The following is a 10,695-nucleotide window of genomic DNA, read 5'->3' on the forward strand; positions in this document are numbered from 1 at the left end:
CCCCTATATTTGAATTCTTAATGCAAGTTGCCCAAGAACAGCCCCACTTCCAATTCAGCCCTGTTGCCCAGTTCTTGTCTCATAGTAAGCATTCAACAAATATTATTTTTGAGTTAATAAATGTCGGGAGGGGGGACATTTAGTAAGATGAAAGGGAGGTGAGATAAATGAGGCCGTCAGGTTCTTGAAAGACTGACGTGAGTTCTTGGTAAAACTGCCTGATGGTAAATTCAGAAGGTTGTTTTGAGATAGCGAGAGCTTATCTGGCCTTTGGTCCTAGACAGAGATCTTCACCGATAACCTTTAAGGAAAATCACCCTAAAGCATCCAGACAGAAAGGGATCCCATATCTACTGATCTATAGCCTGACCTTCAGAGTGAGTTCCAGGATGACCAGGGCTACGCTGATCTATGTGGGTCTGCTTTGTACCAGACATGTGAGCCGAGTATCATGGCTAATATCCCGACCGACAGGTGATCTCAGAAGTTAAGGCATATAAGCAAAGTTCCCAACCAGCACCAACTAAAATCTGGTCTTCTTTCTCTGCACCACAATCTTATGTTGGGTTAAAAATCTCATGGTTAAAAGCAACATTACTTTTCTCCTTCAGATTCTTTGATTACTATAAGTGGAAGGTTATTCTATCCCGGAACTGGTAACTTTGATTGCTAGAAACCAAAGTTGGTTACAGAATATTCCTGAAAGCTGGGTGTGGTAGCTCACACCTTTAATCCCAGCACTCAGGAGGCGGAGTGAGGTGAATCTCCAGTCCGAGGCCAACCTGGTCTACAGAGGGAGTTCCAGAATGGCCAGTCCTATATAGAGAAACGGGTCCTGAAAAACCAAAGACAGGGTGGGGTGGGGGTGGGGCAGAATATTCTGGGAAGATTACTCACAAAACTGATAAATAGAATTTTCTTTTTCTGAGGCAGAACATGACCAGAGAGAGTCTGACTTTTCTGTTCATGGAGTGTCGCCAGATAAAGGATAATATTAAACCTTGATTTCAACTGTTGGGAGGTATAGCTCAATGGTAGGTAGAGTCCTTGAGCAACCTGTGAGGTTTAACTCTTGGTTGTGAATACGCAAACGAATGAATAAATACATGATGTGAGACAAACAGTAAATAACTTTAGTTTAAGTATACACCAACTAACACATGGGATAAATGCATATCAACTAGGAAGAAACGATTTAAAATGGGATAACTTTGGTTCTTGACTTAAAATGAAGTCAAGAAGCTATTTACTGTTAACCAGATCCCAAACATTTCTGCATGTGATCCTTGGACCTGGGCTATAGGCAACTTCTCCTCCCATGCCAGTTGACCTTTGAAATGTTGTTAGCCTCTCCATACTATCTGCATAGGAAACCCCATACCCAACTCCTCAAAGTCTAAAACCATGTTCAACCCCTTTCTATATATTGTCCCATCGAGGCAAACCTCATAACATTATTTTAAATCATTTAACTGAATGAAGTTAACTATTCCCTCCTCCTCCTCCTCCTCCTCCTCCTTCTTCTTCTTCTTCGTGAGGTCTGTTTCCCAAGCTATATAATTTAATGATTTAAAGTGAATGTTAGGGCTAGGGTATAGCTCACTTGGTAGAGTGCTCACTCAGCATGCACAAAACCCAAGGTTTAATCCCAGCACTGCATAAACTGGGTGTGGTGGTACATGCTTGTAATCCCAGGACTCTGAAGATGGAGTAGGAGGATCAGGAGTTCAAGTCAGATTCAGGCAATATCGAGTTCCAGGCCAGCCTAAGATTCACGAAACACTGTTTTATAAGACAAAAGAGACCACAGTGCATATTTGGTGATTTTTAGTATGTTCACACACTTGTACATTTGTTACCACGGTCAGTTTTTATCATCCCCAACCCAAGCCCTGTACAATGTGGCAACTATCACTTCTATCTAATCTAATCTATTGACTGATCCATCCATCCATCCATCCATCCACCTGTCCGTCTGTCCATCCATCCATCCATCCATCCATCCATCCATTCTATCTCTCTATATGTCTATGTCTACGTCTATGTCTACGTCTACGCCTACGCCTATGCTTACACCTACACCTACATCTACGTCTACGTTTATTTCTATCTCTGTCTCTAAATATCCCTCTGGTCTAGACAGCCAGTCTTCTGTCTCTATATTAATCGACTGTCTGTACAGACTTGTATTTTCCAGATATTAGAGTCATACTATACAGTATCTTCTTGTAATTTGCTTCTTACATAGAGAGTAGTTTTAGGAGTTTGTAATGACTATCAGTAATTAACTTTTTTTGTAGCCTAATACTCCATTTTTTTTGACACATTGCACTTGATTTATGGATTCATCAGTGAGTATGCATATTTTTAGATGTTATTAATAGTACTGCCAAAATTTATGCTTTTGTATGGACTTATATTTCATGTTTTCAGTTCTCTTTGGTTTCATACCTGAACGTGAACGCCGTGAGTCATTTAGAAAGTCTTCTTAGCCTTTTGAGGAACTGCCAGTGTGTTTTCAAAATGGTTGTGCTGCTCAGCATCCCTGTCAGCTGAGTATGGGGGTTTCAAGTCTTGTCTGTCCTTGGTCCTTGTCTTTATCTCTTTTTCATTGTTGCCTTCTTAGTAGGTATGAAGTGGTCTCTCACTAATGATGCTGCTGATGCCATTGAACACTTAAAAAATATTTTTAATGGATATTTGCATATTTTGGGGGAAAGAATATCTAGTTGAGTCCTTTTATTTTGAGGTGCTAGGAATTAAATGTCAGGCCTTGCACACTCTCAGCAAGGGTCCTATCACTAGTCACACCTCCAACTCACCTCCAACTCTCTGTCCTCTTCCTTCCCTGGTTTTCTTCTCCTCTCCCTCCTTCTTCCAGGGCTTCCTGCATGCTATTTCCCTTGGCCTTCTTTGCCCATTCTAAAATTGAATTGTCTTTTAAAAATGTGTGTGTGTGTGTGTGTGTGTGTGTGTGTGTGTGTGTGCGTGCACCACAGCACAAATGTAGAGGTCAGAGGAGAGCCTGAGGGAGTCAGACTTCCCCTTCTATCAGGTGAGCACTGAAAGTTTCCAGGTGCCTTTACTCACTGGGCTAGCTCACCTGTTGGAGTTATTTGTCTTTTTATTATTCAGTTTTAAGAATTTTTGCCCTATTCCCTATACTAGGCTCATATCAAGTGAATCATTTGCAAATATCTTCCTTCATTCCGTGAGATGTATTTTTCACTTTTGTGTGCAGTATGTGCATGTGTGTGGGTGCACTGGTGTGTGGAGACAGAGAAGTCATTTGTCTTCTTCAATATCATTCTACCTGTTTCCTAATGTGTACTTAAAAATGTTGACACATTTATTTTGTGCTGGCATAGCTCTTAGATTAAAATAGAGTAAATAATACAGGTGTGATTTTGGTACACTATAAACTTGAAGGTCTTTAAAATTCATTTTTATTATATTTTGAAATGATAGCTGTCTTAGTCAGGGTTTCTATTCCTGCACAAACATGACCAAGAAGCAAGTTGGGGAGGAAAGGGTTTATTCAGCTTACATTTCCATATTGCTGTTCATCACCAAAGGATGCAGGACTGGAACTCAAGCAGGTCAGAAAGCAGNAGCTGNTGCAGAGGCCATGGAGGGATGTTCTTTACTGGCNTGCCTCCNCTGGCTTGCTCAGNCNNCTCTCTTANAGAACCCAAGACTACCAGCCCAGAGATGGCACCACCCACAAGGGGCCCTCCCCCCTTGATCACTAATTGAGAAAATGCCTTACAGCTGGATCTCATGGAGGCACTTCCCCAACTGAAGCGCCTTTCTCTGTGATAACTCCAGCTGTGTCAAGTTGACACAAAGCTACCCAGTACAATAGCATAATTACATCATTCCCATTCCTTCCCTTTCTTCCCTCCAACATCTCCCACTTTTCTTTTCTCTCTTTCCTTTTCTGTTGTCACACACACACACACACACACACACACACACACACACACACACACACACACACAGAGAGAGAGAGAGAGAGAGAGAGAGAGAGAGAGAGAGAGAGAGAGAGAAACAGAGACAGAGAGAGACTGTGCTGAGGCCAGACAGAGGGCATTGGATGCGCACGAGCGGGAGTCACAGGTGGTTCTGAGTCAGCCCATGTGAAAGCTAGGAACTGAATTTCTTTCTCAATAACAGTTGAGTCGCCGGGGCGTGGTGACGCACGCCTTTAATCCCAGCACTCGGGAGGCAGAGGCAGGCAAATTTCTGAGTTCGAGGCCAGCCTGGTCTAAAAAGTGAGTTCCAGGATAGCCAGGGCTATACAGAGAAACCCTGCCTCGAAAAAACAAACAAAAAACCAAATAACAGTAGAGTCACCTCTCCAGCCCCCAGTTTCACTCTTTTGCACGTAGATACCCAATTATCCCTGGGCCATGCTTTTTCTCATTGAAGCCTTTCTCAAGATCAAATGAATGTAAATGTGGGGGCTGACCTATGGACTCCTGATTTGCTTTCTGTATGTCTGTCCTCATGCCAGGGTCACACAGAGTCAATTACAGTAGTTTAGTATGTTTGAAATGAGATCATGTCAGTCTATCTTCTTTTTAAAGATTCTTTTTTTGTGTGGGCTCTGAAATTTTCTTGTCAATTTTTGCAAAGCTTAGGACTGCACTGAACCTGTAGTTCAGTCGGGAACGTTGCCACCTGGGTGACCACATTCTGTGATCCCTGAACACAGCATGTCTTTCTACTTGACTCTTTCGGAGTATTATTCAGTGATGTTTTGTAGTTTTCAGATTACAAGCCTTACACTTAAAAAAAAAATTGTTCCTGAGTACTTTATTCTTTTTGATGCTACTACAATTTGGATGTATTTATTTATTTACTTTGAGACAGTCTCAAGGCTTTTACTTCAAATTCAAGGTCCTTCTGTCTCAGCCTTGTAAGTGCTGTAGTCACAGGCATAGATTAGCATACTTGTCTTAGATTATTTTCTTAATTACATTCTCAGTGTTCATTGACTAATACACTGACGAAGCCAGATAGTGGTGGCGCACGCCTTTAATCCCAGCACATGGGAGGCAGAGGCAGGAGGATCTCTGAGTTCGAGGAAGATTGAGACTACAGACTGAGTTCCAGAACAAGCAGAGATTACACAGAGAAACCTTGTCTTGAACCCCCACAGCCACCCCAACCCTCAAATACATCAACTACATTTGACTGTTGTATAGTGGTCTTGTTTCCAGCACATCATCCCAATGTGCCATATGCTCATTTCTCATCTAATTGCTTTGGGTAGAGCATTCTGTACAATGCTGGGTGGAGTGGTAAGAGTGTTCCCTGCTTGTAGAACACCCTAGTTTTCTACCTACAAGCATGAGCTTGGCTGTTGGTTTCTTCTAGAGGCCCTTTTGTAGGTTGAAGACAAATTTCTACATACTCTACAGGTGCTTGCTAGTATTTTGCTGAGAACATGTATGTACGTACGTATGTATGTATGTATGTATGTACGTATGTATGTATTTATAAGAGCTATTGTTATATAGCTTGTATGTTTATAAATTATTTATAAGAGCTTTTTTTGGTCCTTATTTATAAGAGCTATTATTACATATTTTTCCTCACGATGATATTGGGGAAATATTTTCTTTAAATAACTAACATAGTACAAAACTAAAACACAACAAAACCCCCTAAATGGGCGTTAGACCCGTGTTCTTGCTTTGGCTGTCAGATATTTCACCTTCTCAGTGTTACCAGTTCAAATATTTAAAACAAATGCAAGAGCTAATTTAAAAAAATGCACATGTCCTGCCTCCCCTTATTATCTGTACTTCTGTACGTACTTTGTTAAAATGACAGTTTGGGGATGATGAGAGGGCTCAGCATGAGAAACGTGCTTGCCTCTAACCCTGATCTCCATCCCTGATACCCACGGAGACTAGCCGGATGCAGTGGTGTGTACCTGCTGTCCCAGAAAGCCTACAGTGAGATGGGAGATGGAGACAGGAAAGTCACATGGAAGCTTATGGGCCAGTAGCCTGGAGTAAGCAGTGCAGCAGAAACAGCAGGGTGGAAGGGGAGAGCACTAACTCCTGAAAGATGTCCTCAGACCTCCCCGAGTTCACTATGGCACATGTGTGCCTGTGCACACACAGAGCAAATACATAAATATTATAATCCGATAACAAAACATTGACATTAACTATTTCTACTTGTTTATAATAGAATAATGTACATATCTAAATAAAAAAGTGTCCTTGGATCATGGATTCTACTTCTATAATGAGCGTGAATATAATGAGTATAATGAGTGTGAATCACATTTCCTGAGAGTATTCTGTGAAAATGGAGAACGTTCCTTATCCTCAGCCCTGTCCAGAGGATAGACAGAGATGACTGATGTTCCTCTGAGGGCCTGGGACAGTGAAGACGCAGTGATACTTACTGAGCTCAGAGATTATAAATCACAGCTTGCATTCCTTATTTATCGCACTGCTGGGGATTAAGCCCAAGGCCTCATACATACCTAGGCAAGAGCCCTACCACCAGCCAGCCACATTCCCAGCCCTAGCATCTTTCAGAACAGAAAACAGTTGCAGGTTTGGCACACACCCTTTTGGAAACCCTCTACTGCATACAACAAAATACTTCTGCACGGAACCCGTTCTTCAGAAGTTATCTTTCGGTTTTCACGTCCTTCTCTTCTTGCCTTAGATTCTATGGTTATTGCTTATTTCGGGAACTTGGAAAGTACCATGCAAATATAGATATAGCCATGCTAGTTAAAAATAAAGGACTTAGATTTGCTGGTGAAGGAAAATATGATGCTCTCTGTAGGTATAACTGCTTGATGAACACCAGATTTGCATTTCATAAGAACATTACTGGAGAAATTGAGAGTACATTGAAAACTAGGAGCCAAATGCTTTTCCCAGACGGTAATTTATAACTCTCAGTGAAGTCAAAAGTAATTCTGAGGGTAGAGTTTAGGCCACGTGTTTGGAAAACTGGAAGAAAAAAAAAAAAAGGCATGAATAAATTTCCAAATCTTTCCAAAGTACTTAGAAGGGAGGCAATTTGTAGTTATGAGCTTAAGAAATGTTTTTTCCACTGGTGGAATATTCCTTCCACTTCAGTATAATTTATTTTACCTATTACAGGATGCTAATCATGAAACAATTTAAATAATCAATTAAGCAGGAAAAAATATATAGGGCCATATCAGTTATAAATCCCAACACACTCCTTAAGGATTCTTTTAAGTCAATTCTTTAATATTTTCTAATGACCAGGTCATTAGATGTAGCTGAAGCTTTTCAGGCATACGATGTATCAGGATGTCTGTGCTCATGATTTATCCATAGTTCAATCGAAAATTACCCAAGGCTTTTACTTAGTTTCTTTCTTTTCATTTCATTTCCTTCCTTCCTTCCTTCCTTCCTTCCTTTTTTTTTTTTTCTTTTGAGACAGTGTTTCTCTGGGTAGCCCTGACTGTCCTGGAACTCACTCTGTAGACCAGGCTGGCCTCGAACTCAGAAATCTGCCTGCCTTTGCCTCCTGAGTGCTGGGATTAAAGGCATGCACCACCACGCCTGGCTTTTTTTTTTTTTTTTTTTTTTTTTGGTTTTTCGAGACAGGGTTTCTCTGTATAGCCCTGGCCCTTCCTTCCTTTTTCAAAGGTTTCAAGAGCTCCTTTAAAAAATCTCTACATGGGGGCTGGTGACAGTGCTTAAGAGCACGTACCACTCTTCCAGAGGACCTGAGTTCAATTCCCAGCACCCACATCAGGCAGCTTACAACTGTCTGTTACTCAGGTCCAAGGGGCAATCCGACACTCCTGGCCCATAGGAGCACCTATATACACATACATAATTTTAAAAATAATAAAAATATATCTTTAAGAATTCCTACATGTAGGTGTGATGGTGCATGCTTTAATCCCACCAACTCTGGAGGCAGAATCAGGTGTACAGATAGATCTTTGAGGCCAGCTTTGTCTACAGAGTGAGTTTCAAGCACAGAGAATCCCTAGCTTGAAGAACCAAGACCAGATAAACAATTATCATCACATGTAGTGGCTGGAGAGATGGCTCAGATGTTAGGAGCACTTGTTCACCTGTGGGCACTGGACACATTCATGGTGCACAGACATACACCCTTACAGGCAAAACACCCTTACACATAAAATAAAAATAAATACAAAAATAAGTTTTAAAAATCCCTACATATTGATATCATGACAAGTTAATGTGGTTAGCATGTGAATTGCATAATGTCAACAGCTACTATTGAAAGTGACAGAATATAACTCTGGCAGTGATGTTGTAGGAGGAGACAGCTAGTGAGCTGACAGTTATTTGTTATTGCTTAAATAGATATTTCCGAGATTAAGCTTTTTAATGCTCGGTTCGTTTTGGACAAAGATGCTGGCCACCAAGTCCTTGCTGCAGGTTGGTGGTTCTCGTTATGACACGATGTAAAAGGTCTGAACCCTTTCTGGAGGCTGGCCATGAAACTGTGAGAAAGACCATCCTCATGTTCGAGATAGAAGCCTAATCGCAATACACTCCAGAGAAAGAAATATAAGGCTTGTTTTCTATTATAACAATTTGCTTTATAACCAGTTACCCTCTAAAAAAAAAAAACCTTTTCTGTGTATGCATGTGATTGTGTGTGTGTATGTTGAAGGTGTACATACATGTGTGTGTGTGTGAGTGTGCTTTCACGTGCATGTGGAGGCCAAAGGTTTATGTCAGGAATCACCCTCTCTTGTTCTTCTACAATCTTCCTTGAGGCAGACTCTATGAATCAAACCCAGAGCTCACCAATACGGCCAATCTCCTAGCCAGCTTGCTGCAGGGATCCCCTTGCTTTGCCTTCAGAAGCTAGAATTACAGATGGACCAGGCATTTGCATGTCTTTGTGGGAATCAGAACTCAGATCCTCATACTTACTTGACAAGCACTTAACAGCTGAGCCAACACCCTAGCCTTAGTCCTAGCCCAACAGTTGACTTTTCAAAAGCAAATGTGCCTACTGAAAATTAAATGCTACTGGGTAGTGGAGGCAGCGCATGCCTTTAATCCCAGCACTCAGGAGGCAGAAGTAGGTGGATTTCTGAGTCCGAGGCCAGCCTGGTCTACAGAGTGAGTTCCAGGACAGCCAGGGCTACACAGAGAAACCTTGTCTAGACAAACCAAAGAAAAAAGAAAGAGAAAAATAAAATTAAACGCCATGACCTTACTTAAGGACAGTTGTTTCTCTTTAATTGCTTTCAGTGCTCTAAGTTGGATGCACGCTATAAAACACAATGGAGGTGATAGTCCATCAAAGGGTTCAGAAAACTGAATGTGGTTGTGGGGTAGGGGTGAAAAGCTTCTTGAGTCCCTGGTAATATTTCAAATCCCATGTTCCCCATTTGCAGATCAGGAAGAAAATGAACCTGTTTATAGTGGACCAGTTGTTTCTTCAAGCCTTGGGCATTTAACACTGACATAATGCAAACCCCGAAACTGGTACACTATGTGATACAGGACAAAAAGGGGGAAGCCGAGGAAGATGGAGTTTAAATATATGCCTCTATGAATGGATAGCTAAAATTTTATGATTCCCATGGCATTACTTTTTAGTGTTAACTGCCTTTATATCATCTATGTTATGTGGAAATATTTTCTTCCTATTAATTTGCTGTTAAAAGCCTCTGACGGCTTGCTCACATGCTTTGCACCAAGTGCACGCTGATCCCATTCATGCTGCCCTTAGCTAGGGCAACTGGCCTGCTCACTTATTTTGCCTCCTAGCATTGCTGAACCTCAGCAAGCTAAGCAGAAAGTAAACCAGGCCCACAAAAGAGTCAAATTGCTAGGGCCAAAGGATCTTGTGAAAACTCAAATGTAGCTGGAAAGGTAGGGGGGGTATTTGCTTTCTTTTCTCAAGTTCACCTGAAGGCTGCCTCTCAAGCTCGCTCACTTTGTGACTCACTTCCAGTGACCTCCTTGTTTTGTTCTCGCCTTGGAGTTAGGACTCGCATCCCTTACAGAATTGCACAGTCTAATAACATCCTCCGCACTTTCAACCTTCCGTAAATTTGATTAACATACACTTGGATACAATAGAGATGATGCTGTGAATACCAGGGAGGTGTGAGGATGAATGGGAACTAGGCTACATGTGTACATGCTTGTGTGTGCATGTGTGCATGTGTGCACACGTAGAAGCCAGTGCTTGGCATTAGATGTCTTCCTCAGTTGCTTCTCATCCTGTATTTCTCTTTCTGATTGCGGGACTTGCAGATTCCCTTGAGTGGATAGCAGTCATCCTGTCTCTTCCTTCCCAGCTAGGATTGTGTGTGTGTGTGTGTGTGTGTGTGTGTGTGTGTGTGTTTGGGGGGATGCCTAGATTTTACATGGATACTGGAGCATTAACCTCAGAACCTCATGATAGTCTGGTATGCATTCTAACTGAGCTATCCCCTCCCCTTCAGGAAGTCTGTTAGGTACAAAGTCCCCATTCCATGCAATTGCTGGTGGGATGCTCTACTTTATATACTCAGAGGTATGCACTAGGTATGCATCTACAGTGGGTATTCTCAATTGAGGCACATGAGCCACTTTGAAATTAAATAATACTTAATAATATTATTAAATAACTGCCATTTCCGAGTGGGATGTGCTAAAGAGATACACTAACACTTTTTTTTTTTTTTTTTTTTTT

The sequence above is a fragment of the Mus pahari genome, chromosome 13 (genome assembly GCF_900095145.1).
Source record: "Mus pahari chromosome 13, PAHARI_EIJ_v1.1, whole genome shotgun sequence".
Taxonomy (NCBI): domain Eukaryota; kingdom Metazoa; phylum Chordata; class Mammalia; order Rodentia; family Muridae; genus Mus; species Mus pahari.